General features: G+C 39.4%; 4 non-coding genes across 4 annotated transcripts; all 4 read right to left on the bottom strand.

Moving 5' to 3' along the window:
- Positions 1 to 5,564: 5,564 nt before the first annotated feature.
- Positions 5,565 to 5,647, bottom strand: trnal-cag (transfer RNA leucine (anticodon CAG)). The gene has a single exon. It is a non-coding gene; the product is annotated as a tRNA-Leu (tRNA).
- Positions 5,648 to 6,777: 1,130 nt separating this feature from the next.
- trnaq-uug (transfer RNA glutamine (anticodon UUG)) lies at positions 6,778 to 6,849 on the bottom strand. Its single transcript has one exon. It is a non-coding gene; the product is annotated as a tRNA-Gln (tRNA).
- Positions 6,850 to 7,190: 341 nt separating this feature from the next.
- Positions 7,191 to 7,273, bottom strand: trnal-cag (transfer RNA leucine (anticodon CAG)). Its single transcript has one exon. It is a non-coding gene; the product is annotated as a tRNA-Leu (tRNA).
- Positions 7,274 to 8,800: 1,527 nt separating this feature from the next.
- trnal-cag (transfer RNA leucine (anticodon CAG)) lies at positions 8,801 to 8,883 on the bottom strand. Its single transcript has one exon. It is a non-coding gene; the product is annotated as a tRNA-Leu (tRNA).
- Between the last annotated feature and the right edge of the window lie 4,083 nt (positions 8,884 to 12,966).

Below are 12,966 nucleotides of genomic sequence, written 5' to 3'. Positions count from 1 at the left end.
CATAACTATAACTAACTATATGCTTTATTAAAAAGGAAGGTTTTAAGCCTAGACTTAAACGTAGAGAGGGTGTCTGTTTCCCCAATGTGAACTGGGAGCTGGTTCCACAAGAGAGGAGCTTGATAGCTAAAGGCTCTACCTCCCATTCTACTTTTGGAAACTCTGGGAACCACAAGTAGGCCTGCATTCTGAGAGCGAAGTGGTCTACTGGGATGATGTGGTGCTATGAGGTCTTCTATATATGATGGAGCCTGACCATTCAGAGCTTTATATGTAAGAAGCAGGGTTTTAAATTCTATTCTACATTTAATTGGAAGCCAATGGAGAGAAGCTAGTGAAGGTGAAATATGATCTCTCTTGCTAGTTCCAGTCAGCACTCTTGCTGCAGCATTTTGGATTAATTGCAGGCTCTTTAGGGAGTTACTGGGGCATCCTGAAAGTAGGGAATTACAGTAGTCCAACCTAGAGGTAACAAATGCATGGACCAGTTTTTCGGCATCACTTTGAAACAGGATGCTCCTAATTTTGGCAATGTTCCGTAGGTGGAAGAAGGCTGTTCTAGAGATTTGTTTTATATGTGAGTTAAAGGACAGATCCTGATCAAACATAACTCCAAGGTTCCTTGCAGTAGTACTGGAGGCCAGACTTATGCCATCTAGTGTAACAATATGGTTGGACATCATATCTCTGAGATTTTTGGGCCCAAATACTATGACTTCAGTTTTGTCTGAGTTTAAAAGTAAAAAATTGTGGGACATCCAGGCCTTTATGTCTTGTAGGCATGCTTGAAGCTTTATTACCTGATTATTTTCATCTGGTTCCATAGATAAATATAGCTGGGTATCATCAGCATAACAGTGGAAATTTATGGAGTGTTTTCTAATAATGTTGCCTAAAGGAGACACATATAAAGTAAAAAGTATTGGTCCTAACACAGAGCCTTGTGGAACTCCATAGCTAACCTTTGTGTGCATGGAGGATTCATCATTAACATGAACAAATTGAAATCTATCAGATAGATAAGATTTAAACCAACCTAGTGCAGTTCCTGTAATTCCAATTTCATGTTCCAGTCTCTGTAATAAAATGTTATGATCAATGGTATCAAATGCAGCACTAAGATCTAACAGAACAAGTATAGAGATGAGTCCAGTATCTGAGGCCATGAGAAGATCGTTGGTGACTTTTACCAGTGCTGTTTCTGTACTATGATGAACTCTAAATCCTGACTGAAAGTCTTCATACAAATTATTCCTATGAAGGTGATCACATAATTGTTTTGCGACTACTTTTTCAATTATTTTAGAAATAAAGGGGAGATTAGATATTGGTCTGTAATTGGCTAAAACACCTGGGTCAAGACAGGGTTTTTTTAAGTAATGGTTTAATTACAGCTACCTTATAGGCCTGTGGTACATAGCCTGTTTCTAAAGATAGATTTATGATATCTAATATGAATGCATCTATTAAGGGTAAAACTTCCTTGAGCAGCTTAGTTGGAATAGGGTCTAGCAGACAGGTTGTTGGTTTAGATGAGTTAATAATTGAAGTTAGCTCAGAGAGATCTATGGGTAAAAAGCAGTCTAACAGGGATTGGGGCCTTATCGATGACTCTAGCACTGCTGTACATGAAGATCTATCTGTAATTTTTGGGGGGAGGATCTGGTGAATTCGTTCTCTAATAGCTACAATTTTATTCATAAAGAAGGTCATGAAGTCATTGCTGCTCAAAGTTAAGGGAAAACTAGGCTCAACAGAACTATGGCTCTTAGTCAGCCTGGCTACAGTGCTGAACAGAAACCGGGGGTTGTTCTTGTTTTCTTCTATTAATGATGAATAATATGCTGTTCTGGCATCACTGAGAGCTTTTTTGTACATTTTTAAACTATTTTTCCAGGCTAAATGAGATTCTTCTAACTTTCTGGAACGCCACTTCCTTTCTAACTTTCATGTTTCCTGTTTTAAGTTGCGTGTTTGTGAACTATACCATGGAGATCGCCTCTGCTGGTTTACTGCCTTCTTTTTTAGAGGGGCAACACTATCGAGTATTGTACGTAGTGAGGCTGCAGAATTGTCAACAAGATAATCTACTTGTGCAGGAGTAACATTAAGGAGACTACTTTCCATTGTATTAACATATGGTGAAGCAAATGATGAAGAAATAATTTCTTTAAATTTGTTGACAGCTTTTTCACTTAAGCATCTGCTATAGTGGAATTTTTCAGTTTTATAACTGCTATATAGTCTGTTATTGTAAATTCAAATGTTATTAAAAAATGGTAAGACAGAAGAGAGTTGTGAGGAAATATGGTTAAATTATCCGCTTCAATTCCATACGTAAGGACAAGGTCTAACGTGTGACTAAAACAGTAAGTGGGTTTATTTACATTTTGGGAAAAACCAATTGAATCTAATAATGAATTAAACGCAGTGCTCAGGCAGTTACTGTCAGCATCTACATGAATGTTAAAGTCACCCACTATAATGACTTTATCTGTACTAAGCACTAAATCAGATAGAAAATCAGAAAATTCAATCAAAAACTCTGAATAAGGGACTGGAGGACGGTACACGATAACAAATAATAGTGGGTGTGAAAGGCTAAGAGTAAGGCTTTCAAATGAGTTATAACTATGTTTAGGTCTAGGGTTTATTGATGAGCTAGAATGGAAGATTGCTGCAACTCCTCCACCTCGGCCTGTGCTTCTAGGAACATGATAATTAATATGACTTGGGGGTGTTGACTCATTTAAACTGACATATTCTTCCTGCTGCAACCAAGTTTCAGTGAGACAAAATAAATCGAATTGATGATCACTTATTAAGTCATTTACTAACAGAGATTTAGAAGAGAGAGATCTGATATTTAATAATCCACATTTAATAGTTTTGGGGTTTTGTTCTGTAAGAGGAGTAGTCTTAACTTTTATTAGGTTATTATGATTAACTCCTCTTGTTGATTTGAACTCAGATCGCTGGATTCACAGTCCAGAGTGCTTACCTATACACCAAGGAATCTTCAGATGCTGCCAAATGAAGAATGTGTGCACTGGAAATGTGAACAGTGTTACACAGACAACAGTTTTAACAGTCTGTGGTTTTACTGAGCAGTCCTGAACACTCTGATGCTTGACAGGGGTTTCAAGGCTTATTGCATTTCACAAGGAGATATTTCAACTACTAGACCTTATGACTCTGTTTGGTGTGAAACACAAAAATAGGGAAGCACTTGAAAACGAGGGGTAGGGTTATAAATTAGGAATTTGGGATTGTGTCTGGGATCGCACTTCATGCCCAAAATGTGTTTTTAGCATTATCTGAATGAGATCCGCAAGGATATTTACTTAAGAGTGTGTCTATCGTAAACCATTGTGCAACCTTTGCCTCATCTCTCTCCCTGTATTAGTTCTTTAAACACTTGCCATGAGTGTTGATTGCACAAAGTACTCTATGTCTCTGGAACAAGATGAGCTCGTTGACAATGCCACTGTGTGTCTCCCAGTTGGTGGAGTAACTGAGTCACTCATTGGGGCAAAAAAACCTAAAACTAGCCAGCGGTACGTTCCACCGAGATTTGAACACGGATCACTGGATTCAAAGTCCAGAGTGCTCACCATTACACCATGGAACCATTTCACACTGTTAGGCTACTTTTGTTGAACAGTTTCTTCCAGACAATTTGATTCATTTCATTATTGTGTGCATATTGACAACTTGGAGATTGGGTGATCATGTAGCAAACTATAAAATTGTCAATACAAGGAAGTTTGGGTACATCTAAGCACTGTGTCACTCTTATCTCTGTGTGTGATGTTCATTGCATCTATCCAGATGAACTGTAACTTGTATAACATCAAAGTCTATGAATTCATCCAGGTAAGCAGCATTGGAGAACAGGTGGTTCCCCACCTTTGACTAATGTGGGAGAATGTGTTTTCCAAGTGTCAGCTGTTGTCCCTAAAATCCAACATTTGTCAGAAGTGGGATTCGAACCCACGCCTCCAGGAGAGATTTCGATCTGAACGCAGCGCCTTAGACAGCTCGGCCATCCTGACAACAGAAGGGGGAGGTTGTTTGGTACTCCAAAGAAATCCGAAAAGACAGCGTTTAGATTATGCGTAATTATTGTGAATCAAATGTGCAAACTCGTCATCAGCCTATCTCTTTATCAGTTCATGCTACCCTGGCCATCAGTGATTGATGCGTGAAGTATGGGATGTCTCAGGCAAAAAAGAGCTTGTTGATTAAGCCACTACACATCTGTCAGCTGGTATTGGTGTTCTTCTGCCCTTTGCTGGGAAGACATCAATTCATGGAGATTTAACATATGCATTCATTTTTTCAGCAAACTCCAGAAAAAGAGTTCTTAGAGTAACCAGTATCCAATTATTGCATTACATTAATTGAACCACGTCATTTGGTACACACACAACAGAAAGAACTGTTGCCAAAGTTGCCTGCATTTATTGCACATTAAATCCTGAGACCAGCAACACAGCTCAAAGGACGAGCTGGTTTTATTCGTTCTACACTATAACAGGTCCCACCGTGATTTGAACTCAGATCGCTGGATTCACAGTCCAGAGTGCTTACCTATACACCAGGGAATCTCCAGATGCTGCCAAATGAAGAATGTGTGCACTGGAAATGTGAACAGTGTTACACAGACAACAGTTTTAACATTCTGTGGTTTTACTGAGCAGTCCTGAACACTCAGATGCTTGACTGGGGTTTCAAGGCTTATTGCATTTCACAGGGAGATATTTCAACTACTAGACCTTATGAATCTGTTTGGTGTGAAACACAAAAATAGGGAAGCACTTGAAAACGAGGGGTAGGGTTATAAATTAGGAATTTGGGATTGTGTCTGGGATCGCACTTCATGCCCAAAATGTGTTTTTAGCATTATCTGAATGAGATCCGCAAGGATATTTACTTAAGAGTGTGTCTATCGTAAACCATTGTGCAACCTTTGCCTCATCTCTCTCCCTGTATTAGTTCTTTAAACACTTGCCATGAGTGTTGATTGCACAAAGTACTCTATGTCTCTGGAACAAGATGAGCTCGTTGACAATGCCACTGTGTGTCTCCCAGTTGGTGGAGTAACTGAGTCACTCATTGGGGTAAAAAAACCTACAACTAGCCAGCGGTAGGTTCTACCGAGATTTGAACTCAGATCACTGGATTCAAAGTCCAGAGTACTCCCCATTACAACATGGAACCATTTCACATTGTTAGGCTACTTTTGTTGAACAGTTTCTTCCAGACGATTTGATTCATTTCATTATTGTGTGCATATTGACAACTTGGAGATTGGGTGATCATGTAGCAAACTATAAAGTTGTCAATACAAGGAAGTTTGGGTACATCTAAGCACTGTGTCACTCTTACCTCTGTGTGTGATGTTCATTGCATCTATCCAGATGAACTGTAACTTGTATAACATCAAAGTCTATGAATTCATCCAGGTAAGCAGCATTGGAGAATAGGTGGTTCCCCACCTTTGACTAATGTGGGAGAATGTGTTTTCCAAGTGTCAGCTGTTGTCCCTAAAATCCAACATTTGTCAGAAGTGGGATTTGAACTCACGCCTCCAGGAGAGACTGCGACCTGAACGCAGCGCCTTAGACCGCTCGGCCATCCTGACAACAGAAGGGGGGGGTTGTTTGGTACTCCAAAGAAATCCGAAAAGACAGCGTTTAGATTATGCGTAATTATTGTGAATCAAATGTGCAAACTCGTCATCAGCCTATCTCTTTATCAGTTCATTGCGACCCTGGCCATCAGTGATTGATGCGTGAAGTATGGGATGTCTCAGGCAAAAAAGAGCTTGTTGAGTAAGCCACTACACATCTGTCAGCTGGTATTGGTGTTCTTCTGCCCTTTGCTGGGAAGACATCAATTCATGGAGCTTTAACATATGCATTCATTTTTTCAGCAAACTCCAGAAAAAGAGTTCTTAGAGTAACCAGTATCAAATTATTGCATTACATTAATTGAACCACGTAATTTGATAGAGTACTAGAGTCATTGAATGGAGCACAACAGAAAGAACTGTTGCCAAAGTTGCCTGCATTTATTGGACATTAAATCCTGAGACCAGCATCACAGCTCAAAGGACGAGCTGGTTTTATTCGTTCTACACTATAACAGGTCCCACCGTGATTTGAACTCAGATCGCTGGATTCACAGTCCAGAGTGCTTACCTATACACCAGGGAATCTCCAGATGCTGCCAAATGAAGAATGTGTGCACTGGAAATGTGAACAGTGTTACACAGACAACAGTTTTAACAGTCTGTGGTTTTACTGAGCAGTCCTGAACACTCAGATGCTTGACTGGGGTTTCAAGGCTTATTGCATTTCACAGGGAGATATTTCAAATACTAGACCTTATGAATCTGTTTGGTGTGAAACACAAAAATAGGGAAGCACTTGAAAACGAGGGGTAGGGTTATAAATTAGGAATTTGGGATTGTGTCTGGGGTCGCACTTCATGCCCAAAATGTGTTTTTAGCATTATCTGAATGAGATCCGCAAGGATATTTACTTAAGAGTGTGTCTATCGTAAACCATTGTGCAACCTTTGCCTCATCTCTCTCCCTCATCTCTCTCCCTGTATTAGTTCTTTAAACACTTGCCATGAGTGTTGATTGCACAAAGTACTCTATGTCTCTGGAACAAGATGAGCTCGTTGACAATGCCACTGTGTGTCTCCCAGTTGGTGGAGTAACTGAGTCACTCATTGGGGCAAAAAAACCTACAACTAGCCAGCGGTAGATTCCACCGAGATTTGAACTCAGATCTCTGGATTCAAAGTCCAGAGTGCTCACCATTACACCATGGAACCATTTCACATTGTTAGGCTACTTTTGTTGAGCAGTTTCTTCCAGACGATTTGATTCATTTCATTATTGTGTGCATATTGACAACTTGGAGATTGGGTGATCATGTAGCAAACTATAAAATTGTCAATACAAGGAAGTTTGGGTACATCTAAGCACTGTGTCACTCTTATCTCTGTGTGTGATGTTCATTGCATCTATCCAGATGAACTGTAACTTGTATAACATCAAAGTCTATGAATTCATCCAGGTAAGCAGCATTGGAGAATAGGTGGTTCCCCACCTTTGACTAATGTGGGAGAATGTGTTTTCCAAGTGTCAGCTGTTGTCCCTAAAATCAAACATTTGTCAGAAGTGGGATTCGAACCCACGCCTCCAGGAGAGACTGTGACCTGAACGCAGCGCCTTAGACCGCTCGGCCATCCTGACAACAGAAGGGGGGGTTGTTTGGTACTCCAAAGAAATCCGAAAAGACAGCGTTTAGATTATGCGTAATTATTGTGAATCAAATGTGCAAACTCGTCATCAGCCTATCTCTTTATCAGTTCATTGCTACCCTGGCCATCAGTGATTGATGCGTGGAGAATGGGATGTCTCAGGCAAAAAAGAGCTTGTTGATTAAGCCACTACACATCTATCAGCTGGTATTGGTGTTCTTCTGCCCTTTGCTGGGAAGACATCAATTCATGGAGCTTTAACATATGCATTCATTTTTTCAGCAAACTCCAGAAAAAGAGTTCTTAGAGTAACCAGTATCCAATTATTGCATTCCATTAATTGAACCCCTTAATTTGATAGAGTACTAGAGTCATTGAATGGAGCACAACAGAAAGAACTGTTGCCAAAGTTGCCTGCATTTATTGCACATTAAATCCTGAGACCAGCAACACAGCTCAAAGGACGAGCTGGTTATATTCGTCCTACACTATAACAGGTCCCACCGTAATTTGAACTCAGATCGCTGGATTCACAGTCCAGAGTGCTTACCTATACACCAGGGAATCTCCAGATGCTGCCAAATGAAGAATATGCGCACTGGAAATGTGAAGTGTTACACAGACAACAGTTTTAACAGTCTGTGGTTTTACTAAGCAGTCCTGAACAGTCTGATGCTTGACAGGGGTTTCAAGGCTTATTGCATTTCACAGGGAGATATTTCAACTACTAGACCTTATGACTCTGTTTGGGGTGAAACACAAAAATAGGGAAGCACTTGAAAACGAGGGGTAGGGTTATAAATTAGGAATTTGGGATTGTGTCTGGGATCGCACTTCATGCCCAAAATGTGTTTATAGCATTATCTGAATGAGATCCGCAAGGATATTTACTTAAGAGTGTGTCTATCGTAAACCATTGTGCAACCTTTGCCTCATCTCTCTCCCTGTATTAGTTCTTTAAACACTTGCCATGAGTGTTGATTGCACAAAGTACTCTATGTCTCTGGAACAAGATGAGCTCGTTGACAATGCCACTGTGTGTCTCCCAGTTGGTGGAGTAACTGAGTCACTCATTGGGGCAAAAAAACCTACAACTAGCCAGCGGTAGGTTCCACCGAGATTTGAACTCAGATCACTGGATTCAAAGTCCAGAGTGCTCCCCATTACAACATGGAACCATTTCACATTGTTAGGCTACTTTTGTTGAACAGTTTCTTCCAGACGATTTGATTCATTTCATTATTGTGTGCATATTGACAACTTGGAGATTGGGTGATCATGTAGCAAACTATAAAGTTGTCAATACAAGGAAGTTTGGGTACATCTAAGCACTGTGTCACTCTTACCTCTGTGTGTGATGTTCATTGCATCTATCCAGATGAACTGTAACTTGTATAACATCAAAGTCTATGAATTCATCCAGGTAAGCAGCATTGGAGAATAGGTGGTTCCCCACCTTTGACTAATGTGGGAGAATGTGTTTTCCAAGTGTCAGCTGTTGTCCCTAAAATCCAACATTTGTCAGAAGTGGGATTCGAACCCACGCCTCCAGGAGAGACTGCGACCTGAACGCAGCGCCTTAGACCGCTCGGCCATCCTGACAACAGAAGGGGGGGGTTGTTTGGTACTCCAAAGAAATCCGAAAAGACAGCGTTTAGATTATGCGTAATTATTGTGAATCAAATGTGCAAACTCGTCATCAGCCTATCTCTTTATCAGTTCATTGCGACCCTGGCCATCAGTGATTGATGCGTGAAGTATGGGATGTCTCAGGCAAAAAAGAGCTTGTTGAGTAAGCCACTACACATCTGTCAGCTGGTATTGGTGTTCTTCTGCCCTTTGCTGGGAAGACATCAATTCATGGAGCTTTAACATATGCATTCATTTTTTCAGCAAACTCCAGAAAAAGAGTTCTTAGAGTAACCAGTATCCAATTATTGCATTACATTAATTGAACCACGTCATTTGGTAGAGTACTAGAGTCATTGAATGGAGCACAACAGAAAGAACTGTTGCCAAAGTTGCCTGCATTTATTGCACATTAAATCCTGAGACCAGCAACACAGCTCAAAGGACGAGCTGGTTTTATTCGTCCTACACTATAACAGGTCCCACCGTGATTTGAACTCAGATCGCTGGATTCACAGTCCAGAGTGCTTACCTATACACCAGGGAATCTCCAGATGCTGTCAAATGAAGAATATGTGCACTGGAAATGTGAGCAGTGTTACACAGACAACAGTTGTAACAGTCTGTGGTTTTACTGAGCAGTCCTGAACACTGTGATGCTTGACAGGGGTTTCAAGGCTTATTGCATTTCACAGGGAGATATTTCAACTATTAGCCCTTATGACTCTGTTTGGGGTGAAACACAAAAATAGGGAAGCACTTGAAAACGAGGGGTAGGGTTATAAATTAGGAATTTGGGATTGTGTCTGGGATTGCACTTCATGCCCAAAATGTGTTTTTAGCATTATCTGAATGAGAACCGCAACGATATTTACTTAAGAGTGTGTCTATCGTAAACCATTGTGCAACCTTTGCCTCATCTCTCTCCCTGTATTAGTTCTTTAAACACTTGCCATGAGTGTTGATTGCACAAAGTACTCTATGTCTCTGGAACAAGATGAGCTCGTTGACAATGCCACTCTGTGTGTCCCAGTTGGTGGAGTAACTGAGTCACTCATTGGGGCAAAAAAACCTACAACTAGCCAGCGGTAGATTCCACCGAGATTTGAACTCGTATCACTGGACTCAAAGTCCAGAGTGCTCACCATTACACCATGGAACCATTTCACATTGTTAGGCTACTTTTGTTGAACAGTTTCTTCCAGACGATTTGATTCATTTCAATATTGCGTGCATATTGACAACTTGGAGATTGGGTGATCATGTAGCAAACTATAAAATTGCCAATACAAGGAAGTTTGGGTAAATCTAAGCATTGTGTCACTCTTATCTCTGTGTGTGATGTTCATTGCATCTATCCAGATGAACTGTAACTTGTATAACATCAAAGTCTATGAATTCATCCAGGTAAGCAGCATTGGAGAATAGATGGCTCCCCACCTTTGACTAATGTGGGAGAATGTGTTTTGCAAGTGTCAGCTGTTGTCCCTAAAATCCAACATTTGTCAGAAGTGGGATTCGAACCCACGCCTCCAGGAGAGACTGCGACCTGAACGCAGCGCCTTAGACCGCTCGTGACAACAGAAGGTGGGGTTGTTTGGTACTCCAAAGAAATCCGAAAAGACAGCGTTTAGATTATGCGTAATTATTGTGAATCAAATGTGCAAACTCGTCATCAGCCTATCTCTTTATCAGTTCATTGCTACCCTGGCCATCAGTGATTGATGAGTGAAGTATGGGATGTCTCAGGGAAAAAAGAGCTTGTTGATTAAGCCACTACACATCTGTCAGCTGGTATTGGTGTTCTTCTGCCCTTTGCTGGGAAGACATCAATTCATGGAGCTTTAACATATGCATTCATTTTTTCAGCAAACTCCAGAAAAAGAGTTCTTAGAGTAACCAGTATCCAGTTATTGCATTCCATTAATTGAACCACGTCGTTTGGTAGAGTACTAGAGTCATTGAATGGAGCAAAACAGAAAGAACTGTTGCCAAAGTTGCCTGCATTTATTGCACATTAAATCCTGAGACCAGCAACACAGCTCAAAGGACGAGCTGGTTTTATTCGTTCTACACTATAACAGGTCCCACCGTGATTTGAACTCAGATCGCTGGATTCACAGTCCAGAGTGCTTACCTATACACCAGGGAATCTCCAGATGCTGCCAAATGAAGAATGTGTGCACTGGAAATGTGAACAGTGTTACACAGACAACAGTTTTAACAGTCTGTGGTTTTACTGAGCAGTCCTGAACACTCTGATGCTTGACAGGGGTTTCAAGGCTTATTGCATTTCACAGAGAGATATTTCAACTACTAGCCCTTATGACTCTGTTTGGGGTGAAACACAAAAATAGGGAAGCACTTGAAAACGAGTGGGAAGGGTTATAAATTAGGAATTTGGGATTGTGTCTGGGATCGCACTTCATGCCCAAAATGTGTTTTTAGCATTATCTGAATGAGATCCGCAAGGATATTTACTTAAGAGTGTGTCTATCGTAAACCATTGTGCAACCTTTGCCTCATCTCTCTCCCTGTATTAGTTCTTTAAACACTTGCCATGAGTGTTGATTGCACAAAGTACTCTATGTCTCTGGAACAAGATGAGCTCGTTGACAATGCCACTGTGTGTGTCCCAGTTGGTGGAGTAACTGAGTCACTCATTGGGGCAAAAAAACCTACAACTAGCCAGCGGTAGGTTCCACCGAGATTTGAACTCGGATCACTGCATTCAAAGTCCAGAGTGCTCACCATTTTTTTTTTTCATCTTTTTATTATCAAAAATACACTTTACAAAAAGAAATTAGGTATATACAGAGAAAAGTAAACAAAACATTACATCCATAGTCCTTTCAACTAAATTAAACAACTTAAATCAAGATCTATTTCTCTAATGTAAATACATATATTTATAAATATAGGGGGATAACCATAACCACACATTGTAAACATGTCATATATCTATCTATCTATATATATCTATATATACCCATATATATATATATATCTATACATATATATACACACATATATATACACACACACATACATATACACACACACACACATATATATACACATATATACATATACATATATATACATATACATATATACATATATACACACACACACACACACACACACACATATATATATATATATATATATATATATATATATATATATATATATATATATATATATATACATATATATATATATACATATACATACACATATATATAAATACCCATACTTTTACACACATATACCTCTCTATATATATCCATACCTATATATATACATATTATATATACAAACATATATACAAACACACACACACATACATTATACACATATACATTCATATACACATACACATACCCATATATATATATATATATATATATATATATATATATATATATATATATATATATACACATACACACACATATACATATACATATATATATACATACATATATATATATACATACATACACACATATATATATACACACACATACATACATACAAATACACATACAATAATAGGTCAATAAAATTCACCCAAAATCAAAGTGCAGTCTACCCTCCCCATCTAACACACATAAATCATTTTTTACCCCCCATTTAATGAGAAACCCCTCATTATCAACCGAAAACAGAATACTCAAATAATGTGACACCATATTTTGAAAAATCAACACCCTCTTCATCTTTTTCCCTTCATACAATGCATAATTCCTGGCTATATACACAACATGACGAGCTACACTCAACAAGAAATTCACTAACCCCACATTTATTTTTGTATGTCCCTTCTCTAACCCAAAACACCACACCCAATCCCATGCCTCACCTTCCAAACCAGTCACCTTACACTTATTTCTTAATAAACTTTTTACCCAATTCCTGAATTTTTGTGTGACCGCACAGCACAACAACAAGTGATTAAAATCCTCATCCTCCATCCCGCAGACCGCACATGTTCTCACATATGTGTGCTTACTGATCTGGTGTAGGACAACAGAGACAAGCACTCTCCTG

Source organism: Channa argus, unplaced genomic scaffold (genome assembly GCF_033026475.1).
Source record: "Channa argus isolate prfri unplaced genomic scaffold, Channa argus male v1.0 Contig031, whole genome shotgun sequence".
Lineage (NCBI taxonomy): Eukaryota > Metazoa > Chordata > Actinopteri > Anabantiformes > Channidae > Channa > Channa argus.
This window is presented reverse-complemented; position numbering and strand designations above follow the sequence as displayed.